This window comes from Chlamydotis macqueenii, chromosome 5 (assembly GCF_036417535.1).
Source record: "Chlamydotis macqueenii isolate bChlMac1 chromosome 5, bChlMac1.mat, whole genome shotgun sequence".
In the NCBI taxonomy this organism is placed as follows: domain Eukaryota; kingdom Metazoa; phylum Chordata; class Aves; order Otidiformes; family Otididae; genus Chlamydotis; species Chlamydotis macqueenii.
The window spans coordinates 62,982,714-63,000,111 of record NC_141560.1 but is presented as its reverse complement, the minus strand read 5'-3'; the positions used below and the strand labels follow the sequence as shown (position 1 = coordinate 63,000,111).

Sequence of the window (17,398 nt, the reverse complement as noted above, 5' to 3'; positions counted from 1 at the left end):
TTAATCCCATCATCCAGGTAAATTATGAAGATATTGAGTAGTGTGAAGTTCAGTACTGATACTTGTCACTGTGTATATTCTATATGATGAGAGATTCATGTAATTGTCTGCCACTAAGAAAAAGTTAACATGTATTAAAAAAACCCCAAACCTGTTTGACTGTTATTTTGCAATTTTAGAACTTTTAATGCAAAAAAAAAAAAAAACCCCTGTAGAAGTTGCTTCTGTTTGTTTTCTCAGTCTCTTAGTTGCTTGTCTTCATTTTCCTTTTAAAAGCCTAGGGAAGCGTGGAAGAACCTGACCCTGATGTTTCCCCCTTTGCTAGAAGCTCTCATCATTGATATCTATTAAAACACAGACAGAGGTGTAAAGTAAATACAGCAATTGTAAGCCCACGTGCTAGTTTGCAACTTCACTTATGGCTAGACTAGCCCACGTGAATTAAGCCTTTCAGTGTTTGTATAAATCGCGTCCGTCATGCAGAAGTGCACAAGATGAGCACAAAAGCACAGTGGTCCTGTTGTGTCTGTGCCTATCCATTTCCAGTTCATGTGTGCTGCTGTTTAAACTCTCTGTAGAGTTGCTGTTCTTCTGTGTCCGTTTCCATGGAAGTATTTGAATCTTTATCGCTTTGAAAAGCATGAATGAGAACACATACAGGTGAAGTTTAGCTGCTTGGGTCCTGAGTTTTGTCAGTCTTTTCAGATGGCTCTTAGAAGTGCAGTCGAAGGGCATAATCACTTTTATTCTATGGAAAAGTGTTTGTTTGCCAAAAGGCAAGCAAATGCTTTATGCTTTGTGCATAATACCTTTGCAGCAGCCTTTTGACTTGTAACTATTGCTGTCTCTTCATATTTGAATGACTAGAATAATGTGGGAGCTGAAGGCAAAGAATAAGGCTTCAAGATTTCTCAGAATCATGTGTAATGTCAACCTACAGATAAATAGGAGGTGCATATCTTGTGACTTAGCTGATCATCAGTAGCGCATGAACAATACTACTGTGAGTGTATTGAAGACAATTTTGATCAGCAGGAGAAAATATAGGCAATTTTCCCTGCTTTCCAATTCATGTTACTGTTTTCTTCTGTTGTACTATACGAAAGGCACACCCAAACAATACAGAAGGACTCTCTGTTTTCCCCAGTTAGGGCTAGCAGTAAAAAGGACTACACAGAGGGGTCTTTGAACAACATAAATAAATGAAACTGGTTGAAATGAGAAACTTTCCCTGTCAAAATGTGCTACAGTGCTAACTAGTTAAACAATTGAATCACTTGGAAATCTCCAATAGAAAGGTAATCAGCACTTTATATGCAGATAAAACTGAAGTGTACTATTATTTTTATTACATAATTTACAATAGATAAATATTACAAATAAAGTACTGAAGCAACAATACTTGAGATGATGAAAAATCAAAACATTTAATTTCAGAATGGATTGTTTTGAGTGCGTTTAAGTTTTTCTAAATGCTTTAAAATGATATTTCACTAAAAAGAAAAACTTATATTGGCAAAATTATTTTTTGAAACTAGAAATCATATAAAATAATGTTTTTCCTACTACTTGTGGTTAGTAATGGTAGGAGTTCTAAAGCCTAAATCTCAGTGTAGCAAGAAATGCTACTAAGTCAATTAGAAACCTAGTTTATTTTAAAATACCTCTGAAATAATGGAATGTCAGGAGTTTTTGTTGTTTTCATTTTTTTAAAATCTATTTTATTTGAAGTGGGTTTGCTAAGAACACAAAGGAAAACCTTGGAAAAAGACCAAGAATAAATACAGTTTTTCTTGTTTAGTTCACATTATAATTTATTCTGTTCTTGATTCCAAACACATTTCCCTCTTTTGCAGTGATGGAATATTACGAAAAAGGTTGTTGTTGCTAGAGATCTGCAATTTTAAATTTTCCTTGCTTATGTGTCAAATTGATTTGGAAATGAATTTTCTGGTTTCTTAATGAGAGTCACAAAAAACTGGTGTTTTTTTTTTCCCCCAAGGAAAATGTACTTACCTCCCTCTCAGTCTACAACTGCATATATTTAATTTCTACTCACCCTAATGAAATTTCAAATGAAACAGTTTTATAGTCTTGAAATACATATTCATCAGAATTAAATCCCTTTGAGATGGAGATAAATTTGTGTTTTTTCTAAAGGTATTGTGCTGTCATCTGCATGTATGGTAAGATGAGAGTACAAATTTTTAATTGGAAAGTCTATTTACAGCCATAAAGTTGCCACACATAAAGAAAGCTTATATTTCAAAACGAAACATGCCAGACCATCAGGAGATGAAAACTTAGTCTAATGGATATGTGTAGTGTTGCTCTGAAATCCACTTGCAGCTTTAGCTTTTCTGTGACAGTGCGGTAAACCTTAGATTTTTATTTTGCATGCAGCTTGGCAGTGTTAAGGCAGGAGACATAGGCAGGTCGTGTCCCACCTGCTTCCTCAGACTCCTTGCTCTTCCTGCTCCTCCTGCATCCGACCAGGACAGAGCTGCCAGCCTTGGGAAGTGGCAGCAGCTGCAGTGACTGTGGCACAGTGTGCGTGTGCCTGGGCTGTCTGGCACCCTCTTTGTGGGCTCTGGTTTCATGCATGCCCTCCTCACCTTGGTTTTACTGTGTTTCTGTCCTTCAGAAATTTGCTGTTCCCTGTGCAAGTTTGCTTGGAAATGTACTTAGAATGTATAAATAATTTCAGAAGCAAATTCATCAAAATAAGTGTCTTTAATAATTTGGTTTAAAAAAATGCGCTAAGCACTTGAGAAAGTTCATAGTCTGTACGTTATAAAGGAAGTATAACTAAGTGAACATTTTATTCTAAATATCACTTGAAGCAACATGGAGGATTATGAAGAGCTACTTTACAAATGTGAGGGAGAGTACTATTTTAGGCCCTAATGCAACAGCAGAGTTGGAGCTCTTTAGGTTTTACAAATGTTTTGTAGCTTTAAAAAATTAAATAGGCAGTGATATCTGCATGAAAAGACACTACTTATTTTGTTACCTTTATATCTGTAATCATAGAATAGTTTGGGTTGGAAGGGACCTTCAAAGGTCATCTAGTCCAACCCCCCTGCAAGAAGCAGAGACATCTCCAACCAGATCAGGGTGCTCAGAGCCTCATCCAACCTGGCCTTATATGTTTCCAAGGATGGGGCTTCCACCACCTCTCTGGGGAGCCTGTTCCAGTGTTCCACCAGCCTCATTATAAAATTTTTTTTTCCTTATATCAAGTGCCTCCTTCTGTTTTAAAACCATTACCCCTCATCTTATCACAACAGCCCTTGCTAAAGGTGTTGTCATCAAACTTGCTGCGGGTGCGCTCCATTCCAGTGTCCGTGTTGTCAACAAAAATGTTAAACAGGGTCGGTCCCAATACCAGCTCCTGAGGAATACTACTCATTACTGGTCTCTGCTCGGACATTGAGCCATTGACTTCACTCTCTGAGTGTGGCCATCCACCCACTTCCTTATCTATAGAGTAGTCCATCCATCAAATTCATGTCTCTCCAGTTTAGAGACAAGGATGTTGTGTGAGTATCAAATGCTCAAATAAGTGTAAAACTTATTCAGCCTTCTGCACAGGAGGCAGCCTCTTCATAGAGGCACGCTTCTGATTGTGATGCCAGGGTTAGTGAGTAAGAGATACATTGAAGAAACCACATCTTTACTACTGTACTCTGCCTGGAATTAATAGGAAAGCAAGATGCCACTGCATATATAAATATATGGTTGTTTTTGTTTGTTTTTTTTTTTTTTTAAACCTGACAAAGATTGTTAGTCCTTATAGTGTCAATCTGTGCACAAATACAATTCTATACAGTTCCGTACAGTTTAGAGGTCATTTTTTAGAGTGCTTCCGTTTACAGAGCTATGAAGAATTTGATTATAAACCTTTCCCAAAATGCTTTGTTTTTCCATCACTTCAGGATTCCTTTCTCTATGTTTATTTCCTTTAAGAAGATTGTACAACTCTCCAGTAGATATCTTATACCATAATGAAGTATATTACTGTATTGAAGAGAATATAGAACCTTTCTTTTTGGGGAAAAAAAAAAAACCCACAACCCTCCGACCAAAACCCCCTTGAAATTTACTTTTCTTTCCTGATACTCATGTAGTTGTTTTGTTCCCATAATGAACATTTTGTGCAAGACAGTGTTCAGAAAAAGCATCCAAACCATGTTTTAATACAGATGCAGTTTTAATATTTGACACTGTGAGTTTTTTGTTTAGTCACAGCACTTTAACTCACTTGGACTTCAGTCAGCATTTGAAGAGAGCCTACCAAACTCTTGAAAAGAAATCTGAAGTCTGTCCATACAACTCTCCTTTTTGCCAGACTCTGGCTTCACTGTTGACTGACTGCAGTGTGTCTCTCGGAAGCAGAATCCTCTCATGCTGGAAGGGAGAAAGCATAACTTTCTGATTTCCTTGAAACTCTCAGCAAGCAAATTTAATTTACCAGAAGGGTACTCTAGGTAATGTGAAATCAGGCTTTACAGAAAACCTTGGACACAGAGGCAGGCAGGGGAGTTGTTCATGAATAGACTTTGATACCCTCTAAGGAAAGAATTTGAGGATCTGTGCCTTAGTTGTTCATCAGCATATCAAAAGTAAGAGGAGCTATAGCCTGGATTTTTATCTCTTGACTCTGCCTAAGGTGCAGGCGCACACTCATATACACACAAAGAACGTGGTGACTTCGTAATTGCCTGCAACTACTATCTGCTGCCACAAACCCTTCCTGACTTTCTGTAGCTCTTCTGTATGAACGATATTCCTGATCTTGACAGTTGATGAAAGTTAAGCAAAAGATTTGAGAGCTTTTTTTTAAAGGGGTAAATGCTTTCTTAAATTTATCTCCATAAAGCCTCTAGTTCCACATCACCAGTATTTTTTTCTCTAAATGTGGTTTTAGCAATGGATTAAGTTTCTCTGAAATAGATTATGTTCTGTACACAGTCATATGAAGGCTAAGAGAATTTGTGTGGAATCTGCTTGAACTAGTTTAGGATGTATATTTTGGCATTGAGACATTCATGAGGAACGTGAATAGCACGTGTGCCAAAGCTGCTGATGCTTCAAAGCTCCAACAGCAAGCAGGACTATAATGCTATTAAAAATATGTATTTTCTCTAATCCTTAAATCCCTTCTTAACTTAAATGAGGAGCTCCAAGTGAGGTAGCTATTCTTGGCGGTATATTCATAATGCTGAGTAGTGTAATATTTTCTGAAATGAAGGATGAATGAAAAGCCTGAACAAACTAAGCAATTGAGAAACACTGATCTAGAAGACTCACATTTTATGAAGTATTTCAAATTACTTTCATCAGTTGTGGTGTACCTAATAGCAGGAGAAACATTTCCTTTGTACTTTACTATCAAATGTTATGTTATATTGTAGAAAAGTTTCAACTCTATAGTAACATTATTATTGATTGTATTAGTAAGGAAGCTCCATCTGTGTTCAAGCCCATGTTGCACTTTGTACTCCGCAAAGTCGTAATTAGAAAAGGTACCTTTGGCTGACAATTGACGCTCTGACAAATGCAAGAGAGAGAGGTTGAGGAGAAAGGCAGGCTATTATCATCGCTCTGCAGGGAGAACCTGAGACATAAAAAGGTGGCTTCAGTAGAAAAGCTATATATACTGTTTGACCAGCCACTGAAATTTCTTCTTTATCTAATGTTTTATTTGTCTCCTCAAATTTAACATTCCTTTTTCCTTTGATCCACTGGTCTTGCAAATGTGTTCTTATCTGGTATGTTGTTCTTGAATTAAAAATGGCAGTTCCTGAGTTCTAAATTGAATTGACAATGAACCTGAGTTCCTTGCCACAGAAATGTAAATGAGAAGTGCCTGTGTGAGCAGAAGATAAGGTCCATGTCTTCTGTGTGAGTCCACAGCAAATATTTCTCTGGCACTCACGTTACTTGTGCATTGCTCATTACCATGTTAAAGATATTTGCAAGATACAATTGTGGCAACAGTACATGAACAGTGATAATCTTATCAAAAGATAATAGTGTAATTCATCTCAAAGGGAGGAGATACACCTCAGCAGTAGCATTTAACACCAACTTTACCCAACTACTGAAAGGTAGTAGTTATTAGGTAATGAGACTCATCCAGGCCGTGTGGTTTGTTCGGATATGAAGATCAGATTCTCTTCACTGCTTTTAGTTAAGCTTTCTACAACCAATGATAAGAATGGTGGATTTAGGACTAGATCATGTTTTCTCTCATCTGTTTGAGGGCTTAAAGCTTATTTCTATGGTGAACAGAAGTTCTGGAACCCTGAATTTAAAATATGTTATCAACTGGACTTGAGTGGTGACTAGAAGTCCTTACTAATGAAATACCTGTTAGTTGCAGTGAAGGCACATCCTTTCAAACATTTATAAATGGTATTTTTGTGTAAAAAAAAAAAAAATAAAATTATCTGCATTGAGAGAAGTGAAAACATGTGGGCTCAGGCAAGTAAAGACAATTGCTGCAGAAATTGAAGACAATCCTAGTACTAGTATGAAAAGTTGCATAGAGTTCTGACAAATTATTAAGAAAGTACTGACAAGATTTTCATTTCTGAAAAACTATAAATGCTGATTTTTAGCTAAAAACTGTGCTCACAGCAATCAGATAGTCCTTCAATTTTCCACAAACATGTCCATTAACATAATTCTAATTTATTCTGCATTCAGCCCTGCAGGTACTGAGCACTCTGACTTTTTAATGACCTTAAATTGCATGCTTAGTATTAGACCTGGAAGTTGGTTTAGGTGCATGTTTATAAATCTTTGTTTTGTGATGAGACAGAATCTGAATTAATTCTTTACCATATGGATTTGGAAAATGTGAGGTGAAAAATTATTTTTGTAATGTATTTTTGGAGTTTGGTTTATGTGCGTGTGCCTCTGCCTGCATGAGTAGCCCACGATGTCAACTAGGAATTAATCTTTTATTCACTAGTTGTTGTTTGTGAATTTTAGGTGCTGCAGGATGCAGTACTGTGTGCATATATATATAAATATGTATGTGTGTGTATATATCTATAAAAGCTGCAGTAATATGGCCGAAGTGCTCATGTTGACTTAAGCATAAACTCTTGATAGAGACATGAACTAGGGCTACTGATGAGCCCTAGTTCAAGATGATGCACAAGGCCAAGTCTAGGGAGGAAGCTCAGAGGTATGTTTTATTCCTTTTCAAACAAGGGAATTTGTTTGCGAGGGTCAGAAATAAATGCAGAAGGAGATTTTTTTAATTTGTTTTTAATGGAACATTTAAAAAAGTTTTAAGTTAGCAGTCTTAGAACTGATGTGATCTGAGTCCTGGACTAGCAAACTGATGCTAGAAGGAATTCTCAATATTTTGGGGAAACGTTTTGGTCTCTTATCTCTTCAGAAAGAAACAGCACTATATTGATCCTTTTCATGGAATATATAAATTTCACAATTTTTTTTTGTTGGGAAAACTTTTCATTCAGATGTAACTTCCGGTCAGAAGAAGAGATACGTCACAAGTCACAAAAGGCTTTCAGTCTGAATGGAGAGAAGGTTCAAGTGTCTGAGTCATTAGAACAGGGATTGCACCAGGGAGTTTTGCAGCCCTAAAAAGTGCTCCTCCATGCAGCAACAATCTATTTCAGTATTGATTTCTCACAGTCTCTTCTTCTTGGATCCCTCTGCTTTGTAAAACTATGCCAGGGGGAAAAGACTGGCTTTGCAACTTGGAGGGAAAGTCGTAAAAATAAACACAGCAGAGATCTGAAGACACATCAGTGATTTCATTACCTGACAGTTAAGCGAGTTTTTCCCCTTGGTTCAGTGAGTATGCGTGAGGTAGAACGGATCAGAAAAGAGACTGGCTGAAGGTTACTCATTTTGTAAAAGCTCACACTGACTGTGATTCAGAATGGATATATGAATCTGCATCTTCCTTATCAGTAGAATCTTCGATGGTGGTCCTAGAGCATGCTCTACTAGAATTTCTGTCAACTTTTGCAAGATAAAAAGTAAATAAGGTTTGTCTTCTAATCCCGATGTGCAGCCAAATGAAAATATAAACATTTTTTGCAAAGCAAGGTTTTTATTTTTTAGCAATATTTAAATTTCCATTTTAAATTAATAGTGCTACAATCCCTTAATATGCTGAAAAAGCACTCTCATGTGTAAAACATGCAATTGTCAAACTGGAGCTATGCCAGATTTTTGTTGTGCTTCCTGGATTCTGCGGGCATCAATGCACCAAGCTGGGAGATCTTTGAGAGAATTTGTCTCTTCTTTTTACAAAAGTGAGACAAAGAGTTGGTACACAGGAGGCTACCGCAACTTTATGGCTTCCCTGGATTTCCTGACTTTAATTCCTAGTTGATTTTCTAAGCCACTTTTTCTGTCTAATTTGAACTATTGGCACACCACAGAGCAGGCTGAAGATCTGGTATCTCATATTTAATCTCCTCCCAAAGAACTCCTGCTTATGAAGTCTGAAGAGAATTTGAGGTATAACAAGCTGTTCACGATCTTAATAACTATGCTTTTATAGAGCATTTAATGTATTGTTTTGAAAAAGGAACCCAATGTCTATATTCCCACTTCACAACTGAGAAACAGACTACACCAAAGTGATTTGGGGAAGGTTGCTTAGTCATAAAAGTCACGTCTCACTTCCAGTCAAGTGTTGTATCCATGTTGCTGGATTTTATATCACTTTCTTTTATGAGGCTGTGAAAACATGTCTTTCTTTGTACAAATGTCTAATGCCTTTTAGCCATCTAGAAAATCAGATTAAAATGGGCTTTTAAATATGAGGTAGCTAATTACATTATATATAACTAGATAAAATGGCAGCAAATATATTCAGGAGAGACCACAACAGTTTTTTCTCTTTCCAAAAGAATGTGTGTACATTAAGCTTAAATGAAAGGTCCTAACTGTAGTGGCTGCACAAGAAATATACAAAATTCTTAAGTTTATACTGCTTTCAAGTGATTGTTATCTGAAAATCCTTGATTGCAAGGTTGATTTTTGTGTAACGCCCTCCAGCAAGCAACATTTCTCCCGGGCTGAAAGCAGTTGAGATGCCAGCTATCACAAGCTGGTTTTTTTCCTGTGAAAATTTCTATCAGTTTGAAAGAGTGGTTATTTTTTTGCCTGTGTGTATATTTTTTTTAAGTTTATTGTGGTTACAGTCTTATCTGAAATGATTATATTAGTTTTGTAATCTTGGAAGAATCATTTGCACTCTGATCTTCCAGTTACAAGGAGGAGAGAAACAAGACATTCATGAGAGCCAGTGAGAAGCCTAAGTGGTTGTGCTCCATTTCTTTTTTTTTTTTTTTTTTTTATACTGGATTTAATTCTCTACAGATGCTATTTTGGGTTGGCTTTGGCTCAGCTGAAGGGAACTGCAGCTAGAGGACTGCTCTGATTAATGCTGACTCTGTTCCTGGGGGACCAGTAAAGGATCACCACAGCATAGCCTTGCTCAGTGTCCCCATCATCCTCGCTGGTTATTATTCTGTCTTAGGGCTGCAATGAGACAGTTCTGCTTCTTGATCCTTGGAACAGAGAGTTGAAAGCAATATTTCTTCATTTTCATTCGATAAGGTGTTCATAAAAGTTGCCCTTTTTTTCATCTGCTTGTTTCGTGCTTTCAAATGCAAATTATATTTAGACCATAAATGAACCCTGATTTCATTGAAAAGTAAGTTCAATCTTTTAGCTACTGCCTGAATGTAATGAAAAAACTCCAACCCACAAGTTAATGTGTTTGAATTGTTCAGCATGGAGTCTGACCTCAGTAAATTTACTCTAGATTTAGGTGTAACTCGATTAAATTACACATCAAGGTGAGCCAAAAGTCCTGTTTCTTTGAAACTAAAATTTTCAGTCTTACCCAGAATCCTCATACATCATTTCAAATGTTGTAAAAGGAGCTGTGTAGCCTGAACACAAAGCATGAAGAATAAAGGTAAGCCATTTGCCATGCAAGGCACAGAGTGACTCTGCTTTTGTAAAAAACGTCACAAGCAGTTCCTTTACACAATTTACTCGTGCTGATGTCCCTAAAGCTGCGACTCATTTGTATGCTCCGATGCTTATACCAGGGCCCTCTCTTCGCGAGAGTCAACTGGTGCACTTGGAATCTTTATGTACTAAGGTGTGAAAAGTGAGTTCAGTTTTCAAAGTAATATTCCATTTCTGATGAGGATTGTTGGATAGTATTGGTTGCGTTAAGAAACTAGGATCTTTGAAGGGATTTCATAAAGTGCTACCATTTAAAAAGATTTTGCCCTTTCCCTGCTGAAACTTAGTGTTTGCTAACAATCTTTCAAACATGAAGTAAGGAGATTTTTCTTAGTCAAAATAGCTACTTTTAAAATAATGTTGTAGATGGTACCCAATGAGATTTATAGATATGAGAATAATGACAGCTTTCTGTGCCTAATATAGTTTCTCTGTTAGATATCAGAAAAGTAATACGTCATCTGGGAAAAGCTGGACTTCAAAAAAAATTGGTCAAAAATGATAGAAATACTAATGTTACATTCAAGGAGAAAAAAAAATAGGAAAAAAAGGTTAAACTTTGGACCTTAAGTCCACTCTTAGTGACTACTTAGATGAAAACTGCCTCAATTCACAACAATCTGTGTTCATTAATCTCTTTAGTTTCATGGACAGCTTTTACTTAATTTGCCATTCTCAATTTACAAGCATAAGCCTTCGGCATAAACCTTATAATTCAACACGTTACAACATTGATTAAGTTAACTAAGAGTGGTTCAAACTCAAGAAAAAAATATACAATATAACATTTTACATTTACTACTCTTAAGTTACTCTTATCTGTCTCTTTTCATATATATTGAATTAAATAAAGAAGAAATAGCTGTTTTCTTAAGCTTTACACAGACAATCTCTAAGACAGGAAAGGCTGTTTAGTGTAAAAGCTGTCAGTGTAGTGCTTTATCTTTAACGCACTTCAGGTTCTTGTCACATTGAACTGTTTTCTTGCTCCTTTTATTTGAATTGCACCTTAGAATAGACCCTACTGCCTGCCCTACAATAGGTATAATAGAGCTTTTAGGTTTGTTTAGACTGAAGAGCAACATGCTTTACAGTATAACTATAAGATTGTTGATAGCAAATTTTTTTTTGTTTGTATAGCTTGTTTTTCCTTCTGATCATCCAGCACAGCCTTTTTCCAATGAACACAGTATTCAAATTATTTATTTTATAGAAATTTATATTTATATAGAAGAGAAGGATAGTTGGACAGAATTCAAATACTTTTCCTTAAAACATTTCACACATAAATCATAGGATCATAGACTGGTTAGGGTTGGAAGGGACCTTCAAAGGCCATCTAGTCCGACCCCCCTGCAAGGAGCAGGGACATCCCCGACTGGATCAGGTTGCTCAGAGCCTCATCCAGCCTGGCCTTGAATGTTTCCAGGGATGGGGCATCAACCGCCCCTCTGGGCAACCTGTTCCAGTCTTCTACAACCCTCCCTGTAAAAAATTTTTACCTAATATCCAATCTAAATCTACCCCCCTCTATTTTAAAACCATTACGCCTCATCCTATCGCACCAGGCCCTACTAAACAGCCTCTCCCCATCTTTCTTGTAGGCCCCCTTGAGGTACTGGAAGACTGCTATAAGGTCTCCCTGGAGCCTCCTCTTCTCCAGGCTGAACAGCCCCAACTCTCTCAGCCTGTCCTCATAGGAAAGGTGCTCCAGCCCTTTTATCATCTTCATGGCCCTCCTCTGGACCCTCTCCAACTGGTCCATGTCCTTCTTATGTTGGGGGCTCCAGAACTGGACACAGTACTCCATGTGGGGTCTCACCAGGGCAAAGTAGAGGGGCAAATCTAATGCATTTCATCTTTACTTGATAAAGTCTGTTCTCAGGTAATGATTACAGAACTAAATTTGTTTTCCAGTTACAACATTGCAGGATATCTGTGTAAGGTTTGTGCTAGAACTTACCAGAACATAGTGATAATCTACAAGTGTATTTTAGCAACGCCTTTCTTCAGAAGATTCACACACTTTTCTCCAGTGCTGCAAGGTGTGGCCAGTTACAGACAACTCCAGTCTCCTGGTGCAATACTAAAGATGGCAAATCTCAGTGAGAGCCCAGCAGTGCTCAGTGGTGCTGTACAGCTTTGAATCATCGTCTGCATGAAGACACTTCATCAAGTCTCAGTTCTGCATCTTCTGATCCTAAGCACAGACTTTGAAGGAAATACCGTGTCCTTTAGTCAAAGAAATAGGTTGTGTGAAGCATATCTTTGAGGTAGGTTTTTTTAAACTGACTTTGTACATCATTAGTTTTCCCTTCCATATAATAAGCTCTGTTTTAGATTAATCCCTAAAGGCCAAATTATGACTATTATGTAGACCCAATGCTCTTTTTGTAATGGGAAAGTTTCCTCAAGAAGTTAGTTTTGCAACATTCTGGAAGTCAGACTCCATATTAGCTCTTCCAATGAAGAAAACTCCATAAAAATGCTTATCTTGTGAACCTTGTCTGGTTTGTTTTTTTTTTTTTTTTTTGTTTTTGTTTTTTTTTTTTAACTCAGTTGTTCTGGTGGAACACAGCTGTTTCAGTGGGTGGAAAGTGATGATGTGTTCACAGAACAAGAAATGGTGCTGAAGATCCTAGCCAGTGGTTTAAACTAAGGAAGTGGACACAAGCCAGTAGAGGATTTATGTAACTTAATCTCCTTTTGTACTTGATACTAGTTCCTTTCTTTGTGGTGTAGAGCGTTTTGACTTTTTTTTTTTTTAAAGAAAAAACTGATATAAATCAAATGATAGAGAGGAGAACTGCCTGGCTTCATTTTTTCTCAATAGTAGTTTATAGAAATAAGAAACAGATAGCAAGCTCTATCACTCAGCATTAAATGTTCAAGTTCTGAGAAAAAAAACCCCACTCATTCTTCTGTTTAACAGCTAAGTAGTTATCCAGTCCTGCTTTTCAGGAACACCCAAAACTTGTCCTCAGCCTTGTCAATGTTTGGAATATGCAAAGAATGCAAGACTCAGTCTGGAGCTGGTAAATTCTTCGTTTTAATATCCTTTCATTTTTCTAGATTTACCCAAGTTCAACCAAATTCTACTTTTGATGACCGTTGTTCAAATCTGAGTTCACTCCTAGAGTCTTTTCAGGATTTACACTACATTCCCTGAAGGAATAAACCAGTCCAATAATATTCTAATCATAATGGGGAAAAAAAACCCCAACAAAACAACCCCACACCAAAACCTAAATAGGACTTTAAGACTTAATGTCATTGCTTTTGTGGGTTTGAAAGAATTAGTTGCATAGAGATAGCCCCCCGAGACATCAGATTCGTTGACCAAATGTTTATTTTAGTTTTTAGGATTTTTGTCCAACATGTAGTCAATTTCCTGGCCCATTCTTGAAAATGTAAGGCTTCCCATTACAGATAACCTGGGGTTTAGAAGCTATAATTTTGCAAATGCTACATTTCAATCTGCATGTCTTTTTCCTGCCAATTCTTTCTTTCATGCCTATGTGGTCTGATTTGATTCCAGAAGAAAAATCAGGATCGTATTATTTTCAGAGATTATGTATCTCTCCCCACCGCCCCCCAAATTGGCCAGGATACTCTTGCTTTCTCCTGTGTTGCTTTCTCCTGTGTTATGTGTGAGTGCAGTAATATCACCCACTACCCTAAAATATGTGTCATTTGGAATTTTGTTATATAAGTAGTGAACCTTTTCTGTATCGCCCCTAAGAACTTTTTATAAAGAATCAAACCTCCATAGCTATGGAAGAAAAAAAAAAAACAAATATATTTGAGATGTGTTAGATTTATCTGAAGTCCTAGTATCTTGGTAATTCTTCTAAGTTTTATAAAATATCTTAAAATATCTTTTTATTTAATCCTCTCAGATCAACCAGCATTTGAGGTTTTCCAGCTAGTTTAGGAGTTCTTTACAGTATTCTGTCAACGTAAGGAGTCTTTATTAAGAAAGCTTCTGTCTAATTTTTCTTCAAAGGAATTCTTTTTGGAGGACCTTACTCTTTTATGGTCAGATTTTCCCAGTAGATGCTTACTGCATAAGTCTTCTTGCTTTGATGGTTAGTGATGCAGGAAATCGTGATGTAGCCTTGAGGTTCAATCACTTCTTGTTTTTCCAGGACTATGTTCTAAAATGCAAGTAGAACTTTTACATTTTTGCATTATAAGCATCTGTATTCCTTGAGAAAATGCATAACTTGCTAGAATGGAAGTATTTGGTAGGCTATAGAAGTGCAAAATATGTCTGCATTTCTGTGTTCATTTGTTAATACTGTTAAAAGGGCATGTATGTGCTCCCACCTAATGACTATCTAGAATTCAAATAAATATTTCAGGTTCTGGTTTTGCAGTAGCCAGAAATTTGGCTTGTAAGAACTACTGACAGTTGCTCAGAACTCCTTCCTTAAGTATTGTTGGATTTGGTTTTGCTATTCCTTGTGATTCCATTCATTGTTGGGAGGAAAAAGCAGGACTGACTGACCTGGAGACAAGAATTTACTTAACATGCAAATGCATCACAGATGGGTCTACAATGGTGACTGCCAGAGGAATGATATTTAGGGATGTGAAAGTATCTAAGTTCTTGTTAACTGAAAATAGCAACTGTGTACTGTGAGAACATGGGTTCATTTTAGTTAGGCTTCTCAAGAAACATTCATTGATGAAGTCTGTGTCAGACAAGAGCTAAACTAGATTTGGAAAAACAACATGTTTGAAAAGTTCATTAATCATTGTTGAATAGCTTTTACACTTACCTGTAATTACTTAATCTTACTTGACCTAAATTGAACATATTTTTAAAAGATTTTATCCAAGGATGTGAGTTATGATACTACAGCAGCAGCTTACATCTGACGAGATAATATAGAACTGGTGTAACTTGTACAGTAATTTGCAATATTTCTGTTTCTCTAGAAACGCTGTCCTTTTTAAGGACTTTCAGATGACCTCCTAAGAGCCCTTTCAATGGGAATTATCCTGCTTTTAGATAATCATAGAATCATAGAATGGTTAGAGTTGGAAAGGACCTTCAAAGGTCATCTAGTCCAACCCCCCTTCAAGGAGCAGGGACATCCCCAACTAGATCAGGTTGCTCAGAGCCTCATCCAACCTGGCCTTGAACGTTTCCAAGGATGGGGCATCCACCACCTCTCTGGGCAACCTGTTCCAGTGTTCTACAACCCTCCCTGTAAAAAATGTTTTCCTAATATCTAATCTAAATCTACCTGCCTCTATTTTAAAACCATTACCCCTAGTCCTGTCACACCAGGCCCTACTGAACAGCCTCTCCCCATCTTTCTTGTAGTCCCTCTTGAGGTACTGGAAGACTGCTATAAGGTCTCCCTGGAGCCTCCTCTTCTCCAGGCTGAACAGCCCCAACTCTCTCAGCCTGTTCTCATAGGAGAGGTACTCCAGCCCTCTGATCATCTTTGGGGCCCTCCTCTGGGGGGGCACTCCCAAGTCCTTTTCCTCAGGGCTGCTCTCGATCCTTTCTCCTCACAGCCTGTATTTGTGCCTGGGATTGCCATGACCCAGGTGCAGGACCTTGCACTTGGCCTGGTTGAACTTCATGGCACGGGCCCACCTCTCCAGCCTGTCAAGATCCCTCCCTTCCAGCGTGTCGACGGCACCACACAGCTTGGTGTCATCGGTGAACGTGCTGAGGGTGCACTCTATCCCACTGTCCATGTCACCAACAAAGATGTTGAACAGGGCTGGGCCCAACACGGACCCCTGAGGGACGCCACTCGTGACCGGTCTCCACATGGACATTGAGCCACCACTCTTTGCGTGCGGCCATCCAGCCAACTCCTTATCCACTGAGTGGTCCGTCCATCAAACTCATGCCTCTCTAGTTTAGAGAGAAGGATGTCGTGCGGGACAGCGTCAAAACCTTTGCACAAGTCCAGGTAGATGATATCTGTTGCTCGTCCCTTGTCCACCGATGCCATCACCCCGTCATAGAAGGGCCACCAAATTGGTCAGGCATGATCTGCCCTTGGTGAAGCTATGTTGGCTGTCACCAACCACCTCCTTGCTTTCCATGTGCCTTAGCATGGTTTCCAGGAGATACAATAGTATTTTATTTTGTATGAGATGATATAAAATCAGCCATGCTTCACTCAAAACTACCATCAAAATTGGGTTTTAATTGAAAAAGAATTACTGTGACATGTGGATAAGAGGTCAGTTGATATGGTCCTGAATAATTGAGACAACCTTTCTGAGAATAAATAAAGAGTTTTATTTCTTTATTCTACTGTTAAAGTCATAAGGCAGATAGAATAAATACAGTTGATGGCCAAGGCAGAATTGTGGATTAGCGATTTCTTGACGCTCGAGTTAAGTGCATTAAATTGTATCAAGTGGAAGTAGAAACTGTGCAGTGCCAGCTTAAGCCTACAGTAGAACCCACACTTCCCAATGCTTCACGTTAATTAAAATCTAGCAAAGTAGGAGCTGTACGCATACTGCTTAGCTACACAAATTCAATGAAGCATTTAAAAAGTTGAAGAATATTAATGGCTTTAGATTTAAAACTCATTAACTATTACCCTATTACCCAGCTAAGTAGGGTTTCTCAGCACTCGTCTCAGCCAGCATTGCTTCATTCTGCCATGGAAAAACAGAAATGTTTGTTGGCTCAGCTAAAAATATTTAGGAATAATGGCGGTAACATGGGTGAGAAAACGTGGATGCCTGCTCACTAGAGCAGATGTGGTCAAACTATAGATATTGCCACTTTTTCAGAATGTGAAACAGTAATATTTGTCAAAATACTTATTTAAAGTTTTATTTACTGGCGATTTGCTGTAATTTTTAACTGTAATCTGCTAAAGGTGTGTATGTTATTAGAACCAGAATTCTAAAAAAGTTCCTTAAGGGTTGAGTCTTGTTATAAATTGATACATACAGCTTCTTTCTCAAAATGGTAAGGTAATTCATTGCCAGAATCTTGACCCAATGTAGCGTGAGTTGTAGCTTCATTGAATGAAAGTGGACCACTGAGTAATTTTGAAGGGAAATTTAGCAGTATCAAAGCATTGCCTGTTTCCAGCTAAAACTTGGCAGATTCTGATGAATTTTCTTTGAGATCAGATGAACAGAAGGCTTAAAGTACAATCTATGAAGTACATCTGTAGTGAGAAAACTATTTTGTCACAGACACCTTTGAGCAAAATCCTTAGAGCACCACCAGTTCCAAGTCAGCCTCTCTGGTTTTGTGTTGATTTATACCACTTTTGTGTTGATTTATACCACTTAAACATCATGTTAAACATCAATCAATCAAAAAAGCAAAAATGTGTGCAGATTGGACTAAATAATG

The 17,398-nt window shown here is 37.7% G+C and overlaps 1 protein-coding gene across 1 annotated transcript in view; it reads left to right on the top strand.

Moving 5' to 3' along the window:
- The window catches only part of SPON1 (spondin 1), a 209,419-nt gene that overhangs the window by 24,820 nt on the left and 167,201 nt on the right, over positions 1–17,398 (top strand). The gene's annotated exons all lie outside the window — the stretch shown is intronic.